A 6,000-nucleotide genomic window follows, 5' to 3' on the forward strand; every position below is an offset into this window, starting at 1 on the left:
AAAGGGTGCTTGATCAAGGGGTCTGGAACTTAAGGCTGGATAAGGAGGGGTTGATTGACTTGGGGCAGTCTCCCAGTATATAGGACATAACACCTGCCAAGGTACTCAGGGAATGGTGTCAATTTGCTGCTGGAGTTGCTCCTAGAAGTCTGAAAAAAACAATGGCCCATGTTAAACAAGGTTGAAATTCCAGAATTTTGGTGGGAGACAGTAGAGGCCAAGGGATCAAAAGGCTCAGAGAAGTAGGCATGGTGGAATGGATATATATATATATATATATATATATATATATAGTATTATTATTTAGTTTTATATATTTATAAATAATAGAAAGTATTATTTAGAAGTTTTTTTTCTAATGTCATTAATTATATGAAAGATATATATATATATATATAGACTCATCAGAAAATTAGGTTTCATGGGAGAGCCCAGATAATATGCCATTCACCAAGGCCATCAGGAATGTGCTGGTAGGGGATCAACTTGTTCCATTTTGTCTGGAACTGTCAGGCTTTAAAACTCAAAGTCTAGCATTCTGGAAACTCAATCTTAGGTACACTGGCATAGTTGGTCACTCTAGCACAATATCACTAAGTGTTGGCATGATGGGTGCATAAATGAGATGGCCACAGTGGGAGAGATGGAGACCATGTGGGTCCAACAGCTTGTGTTCCCGCTTAACAGCACCAGTCGAGTCTCCTTAGTATGTCCAACCTATCATCAACAAAGACACACTGATTTCACAAGATGGCACTGTTCTTTAAGGAGACCAACTGGCTACCTGATAGCATATTTACTGCATTGGACCCCTGACATCCTGAAAGTACCAGCCATTTCTTCCTTATAGGACTAGACATCTATTCTGGATACAGGTTTGTCTTGCCTACCCAGAGGGCCTTACCCAGCAGCACTTTTGGGGTGTTGGGAACATTCTAACTGAGTAAATTCCTTATAATCAAGAGTAGAGTTTTTGTTTTTGTTTTCCTTGGAGATACTTCTTTAATAACTGATTTCATTGTGATTGTTCAGGTCACTAAAAGTACTGTATATTGTCCTGTGCATTCAGAAGTGAGATGAGAATGTCTAAAAATACCACCTGCTATTTACTTTCACTTTTTTGACATGTAGGGAAAAACGCAGAGAAGTCACAGGTTTGTTTTTGTTTTTTTTTAAGTCACAGGTTTTTTGCTATGAAATATGTTCTCTTCAGGTTATGACTAAGTGTATTTGAGGTGTGATGTGGGTAGACTTACTTTTTCCACTGTCATATCTTTTGTATCTGTCTTTTCATTTTAGAAGGATTCTTGAGTATCATAACACCATGCATTGGTATTTAAAATTGATATTAAAATTATATCAAAGACAGTATAAAAATCCCACAAGCATTTGGACATAGTTCTTGTTCAGTGTTAAGAAAGTATTATTTAGAAGTTTTTTTTTCTAATGTCATTAATTATATGAAAGATAGCAAAGATGATGAAAAAATGGAAGGAATTTAATTGTACCCTTAAAGTCAGAGACAATGCCTCATCACATACTGACTTAAATATATAGTAGTATTTTTAAAGTAGTTACTTTTGAAAAATATAACTATAGCTGTGCAGTGTTGTAATAAGGACCTTAGAACCTATTAAGTTATGGGTATGGATTCCCATGGTGAGTATTCTTCTGAATACCCTGTTGGGGACCACCATGATGTCCTGCAAGAGTACAAACCAGGCCTCTAGCACAGGAGGGATTTCACTGGAGAGAAGGGAAGAGAGGAAATGTTATGGAAGATGACATTACATTAAGTATTGGCATAAAAACTTTTTTTTTCATTTTTGTTTTTAGATGCTCTAAAGAAAACAATTTATATATGTTTAAAATGGTTACTAGACCATTTTGAATACAAAAGCTTCCCCCAAGGGAGGGAAGTACATAGAAATATTTAGTAAGGTCTTTATTACTCTGGGGATGGGCATGTTATTTGGGGAATACAATGTAGATAATTAAGAAATTAGCTAGGCAAGATAAGAAAAACACGGCAGAAATAAAGGCGACAGAGGTTATAAAAAACATAAAAATTATGCCAATATATATGAACGGTTTCAAAAGATGTAGTAAAAAGCGAAGTTCTAATGGTTTTAAAAGGAAAATCCAGTGGCTCAGTTAAGCGTCTGCCTTCGGCTCAGGTCATGATCCCGGGGTCCTGGGATCGAGCCCCACATGGGGCTCCCTGCTCAGCGGGAAGCCTGCTTCTCCCTCTCCCACTCCCCCTGCTTGTGTTCCCTCTCTTGCCATGTTTCTTTCTGTGTCAAATAAATAAATAAAATTTAAAAAAAAGGAAAATCCAGTTGTCAGAAACCTATACATTATCAGATACACAACTAAATCAAGAAGAAAGAGAAGAAAAAAAACAAGTGAACATGCAGACAAGGTAAGGGTGGGGGTCCAAAGCAACAACATTAACAGGGTAAAGAGGGTCCTTTGTATTGATAAAAAAAAGTACACAAACCTAAAACAATTAAAAAGTTGAGAACAATAATAACAACAGATGTAGAAGAGATAAGAAAAGATAATTTGAAACTATAATAAAAAATATTTAGTGCTCAGAAAATAGATTTATAAAAAAAAAGAAAATTATTGAAATTGATTCAAGAACTAGGAGACTTGGACAGGAAACAACTGCGGAAGGAATGAAAAACATATAAACATTTTTTTACTAAAAATGTCTGGACTGCTAATGTTTCAGGAAACAGTTCTTTTCTATGCTGTCTTAACTGTGCCCTTGACTGTATAGAACATGCTGAAGGCTTTTCAGAGAATTCTATACTGCTGACATTCTCTTGGTTAATTGAAATCTTGATAGAACATTAAGAAGTATACCAATCTCATTCTCAGGAATTATTAACTTTATTCAAATAGATAAATCCCTGGGTCTGTCTTTTCTAGAAAAAGTTATATAAGATCGTCTATATAGATTACAAATCAAACTCTTGTAATTTAGAGTGTTTTCCCTCATGATCTTCACTTTGCAGTTGGGATTTGAAAACTCTGTTTTTTAGTTTTATTTATAATATACCTAACATGTCCTAGTAGATCTTTAGTCACATAGACCTTTCACTGAACTTGGATTTTTTTTTCTGCCTTAGCCCTGGGTATTGTCAAACAAGGAAATTTCTTGATTGTGTTTTGTTGGATTTGTTGTTGTTATTTTGAATAGGTTAATTTTCCCATTTATTTTTATAGGTATTTAGGGCTGAATTCAAGGTAATCTACTGGTTTTCCTCTAGCTTAATTGAGATATAATTGACACATAATATTGTGTCAGTTTAACATGTGTAATGTGATGATGTGATGCACATATATATTGCAAAATGTTGTCCTTCACCTCAATTACCATTTTATTGGTGTTGCTATTGTCATGAGAATATTAAAGCTCTACTCTTAAAGCAATTTTCAAGTATACAATCCAGTTTTACTAACTGTTGTCACCATGCTGTACCGTAGATCCTGGAACTTATTCATCTTATAACTGAAAGTTTGCACCATTTAACCAGCATCTCCCCATTAAGCCCCTGACAACCTAATATACATGGTGGTGACTACGGTTAATAATACTGTATTGTATACTTGAAATTCTCTTAAGAGAGCAAATCTTAAGTGTCGTCACTACAAAAAAAATAATAATAATAACTGTGAGGTGATGGATGTGTTAATTAACTTAATGTGCTAATCATTTCACAATGTATGTGTATTATTGAATTATCATGTTCTATAGTTTAAATATATATAATTTTATGTGTCAGTTATATCTTAAACCTGGAAAAAATGTTAACATCATCCAAAACAACCTCACAGAAATGTCCAAAATAATGTTTGACCACACATCTAACTAAGTACCATGGCCCAGTCAAGATGACATATAAAAGTATGTAAACTTCATGAAATACAAATAACAGACCCATCGTCACTCAGCTGATAGGTTGTGAGACTGGAATTCAAATACATTCCACTGAACTTCGTATTGTTTACTTCTGTGTTACACTATCCACCATTCAGCAAATGTGTGATTTGATAGTGTAATCTTTTACAAATACCTTAAAAGAGTATTTGAACCTCTATTCGATTGTCCAGTTGATTCAAATGAGTATCAATGGCCAGGTTTTGTATTGATGTCTCACTCTTCCACTAAACTGTGAAATACAAGACTGTAGAGAGGTACTTAACAGGGCTTGAGGCCATTTGGAACCATGAACGTGCAGCATAAATCCTTCTGACGCAAAGATAACAATTCTCACTTAACTGTTGGAAGATCACATACTTGACTCCTTTTTTGTTTTTGTTTTTGTTTTCAGTAATACTGGTGCATTTCCACTGATTCATCCTGATTTGTTTTCCAAGGCTTTTGAACATTTAATACCATGATCAATACTTTTAATACTATAATAGCTGTCTGGGATTAGAAATAGTCCATAGTTAAGGAACAGAGAGAAGCTATCCAGATCACCTTAGAATCCAGTCTGTGTTTTTGTGTCAGTGTGTTTTTTGTCCTGTGCTCTAATCTGTTGATCTGATCTTTTCAGAGATACCTAATGAGAAGGAAATATGGTCTTTGGATCAAATAGGAGACGTAGGAGATGGTGTAATCAGAGTATGTTAAATTCTTTTTAAAAATGGCCCAGGGAAGGGGCGCATGGGTGGCTCAGTTGGATAAACGTCTGCCTTCGGCTCAGGTCATGATCCCAGGGTCCTGGGATCGAGCCCCACGTTGGGCTCCCTGCTCAGCTGAAGCCTGCTTCTCCCTCTCCTCCCCGCTTGTGCTCTCTCTCGCTATCTCTGTCACTATCTGTCTCTCTCTCTCAAACAAATAAATAAAATCTTTAAAAAAAAATGGCCCAGTGAAAGGTAATGTGAGGGCAAGGCTGTTTTTATAGTGGTTTTTCTTTCCTTCTTCTTCTTTTTTTTTTTAAAAAAAGATTTTATTTATTTATTTGAAATAGAGAGAGAGAGCATGAGCAGGGGGAGCAGCAGAAAGAGCAGTAGAGGGAGATGGAGAAGCAGGCTCCCCGCTGAGCAGAGAGCACAACTCAGGGCTTGATTCCAGGACCCTGAGCTGAAGGCAGACGCTTAACCAACTGAGACACCCAGGCGCCCCTTTAGAGTAGTTTTCATGAAAAACCAGGAGTAATGTTTGTGCTTTTGCAGCAGGGGTAGTATTCATTGCCTCAGACATAGTGGGAGAAAGGAGACAGAGCTGTGTTCAGCTGTGGGCTGGACTCCTGACCTAGAAGAGGCTCCTCGATGTCCATCCAGACTGCCAGGAAAGCAGGAGGAGCTTTGAGAGTTGGAGGCTCAGCCTCAGGCTTGTGCTAGACCCCCACCATGTGTATGTGATGGAGCCAGACTGTTACCACCTTTAGTACAGTTTCAAGAAGAGCACTGAGAGAAACCGCGAATGCTTTCTCCGTCTAAACATGATCCCCACAAGATAATCAATACAATGGTTTTGTATGTGGGAATTTTCTTTTTTTTTTTTTTTTTTTAAAGATTTTATTTACTTATTTGACAGAGAGAGATAGCGAGAGCAGGAACACAAGCAGGGGGTGTGGGGGAGGGAGAAGCAGGCTTCCTGTTGAGCAGGGAGCCTGATGTGGGGCTTGACCAGGACCCTGGGATCATGACCTGAGCCGAAGGCAGACGCTTAACGACTGAGCCACCCAGGCGCCCCTGTGGGAATTTTCAAGGTTAGTAACAAACAGTTAGGGTTCCACAGTGATTCATTTCATATTTTAATGCCTTGGCCACTCAAACAAAGTAAAACAAACTTTACCATGGGAGGGATGTTTATCTGGAACCCCAGAGGTAACTGTGTAGTATCTATAGATAATGGCAGGGATTCCTCCAATCTCCTCCCGTAAACTAACCCTGGCTTTTATCACTGAAACTGGAATTATCTTTTCTCCGGGGTCTTCATTCATATCTAGTTCTTCAGGGAAGCGTTCCCACAAGGAT

This window comes from Mirounga angustirostris, unplaced genomic scaffold, assembly GCF_029215605.1.
Source record: "Mirounga angustirostris isolate CCGP_5_RB_7025 unplaced genomic scaffold, mMirAng1.0.hap1 SCAF_2, whole genome shotgun sequence".
Classification (NCBI taxonomy): Eukaryota; Metazoa; Chordata; class Mammalia; order Carnivora; family Phocidae; genus Mirounga; species Mirounga angustirostris.